Source organism: Micrasema longulum, unplaced genomic scaffold (assembly GCF_059751315.1).
Source record: "Micrasema longulum isolate JH-2025_06_02 unplaced genomic scaffold, ASM5975131v1 h1tg003387l, whole genome shotgun sequence".
In the NCBI taxonomy this organism is placed as follows: Eukaryota; Metazoa; Arthropoda; class Insecta; order Trichoptera; family Brachycentridae; genus Micrasema; species Micrasema longulum.
In genome coordinates this window covers 1-1,321 of record NW_028280455.1, presented here as the reverse complement: position 1 = coordinate 1,321, position 1,321 = coordinate 1, and positions in this window count along the sequence as shown.

Below are 1,321 nucleotides of genomic sequence, written 5' to 3'. Positions count from 1 at the left end.
AAAATAAATGCATACTGCAAATAAATCATGTTTTCGTTGTATCAGAATATGTTAATTTGGGTTTTCTTTTATTTTTTTTTGTTTTCTTTTCATGGTCATGAAATATCATATATATATGCTATAAACTTTTTAATAATTAAAAATGGAATGGCCCACGCTCAGACGCTGTAGTCTTTGTGGGCATTTTCTCCAATTCATGTTATAGCTCAATTTGAAGATGTATGTTTCTAAAGTGTATAATACGTGTAGGGAAAGTAAACAAATTAAAAAAAAATTAACAGTGTTTGAATATGTCCAAATTTTTGTGAACAGACTGGTCCGTTGGGAGTTATTTAGATTTAAGTTGCAACAAAGAGGGAAAACATTTTTGAGAACGTTATATAAAAGTCTAGGCATTTACAGGGCTTATGACCTGTCATTGGCTGGTTTAAAAGTATAACCTGTCATTTGCTGGTTTGGTTTTAAAGGAGCCACTTAAACCAGCCAATGACAGGTCATAAGCTCTGAAAATGCCTAGACTTCCATATCTCTCTTCAATTCGTGCCTCACGTCTGAGGATGGTGATTACGCCTGACTCCAGGCATGGCTCGTCTGTGGCTTACATATTACATTCTAAAAAAATAATTTATTAACTCGCACCTATATGTAAGAGTGTATTATTTTTAGAAAGACATATAAGACTTCGAGCTAAACCATTCCAATCCATCTTCATCCTGCACTGTTTTAGTGGCGAAGATATCTTCGGAAAGCCGGAAGATCTATCCCAAAGAATTCCAAGTCCTTTGACGAATTGTCTAATCTGCATATTCTGGATATTGGGGCATTAAAGCGAAAGTTGCTTTTAGAAGATTTAATAAATAGCTAATTTTGACTTGTAATGACTTGATTGGAAACATGAAAAGGATTTGATTATCTCATATATCACTTATAGCATTAAGTATTTTGAAAATGCATATAAGGTCCATCTCAGTTCTACGTTTCTCCAAAGAACAGACAGATTAAAAGATTGCTCTATTTCAAAATACGAATAAAAAAATACCCCTTTGTAATCCGAGCAAAGAGCTCTGTAGAATGGAGACCAAATAAGACTAGATGGGATCGAACTAGTGAGCAATCATATATACGTAGGTCATTAATAAATAGTATTTGTAGGTCATTAGGCATATTTGCAGCTTAATCACAAATAACTATCGACGTGCTTAAAAACATGCTAAGCATTTGAGCGATCACAATAAACAATTATGAACATGCAACTTATCGCAGTCATAAGTCAACGCGTGTGTCGGTTTGTTTTTTGTTTTCCTCGTAAATAAATGCAGTA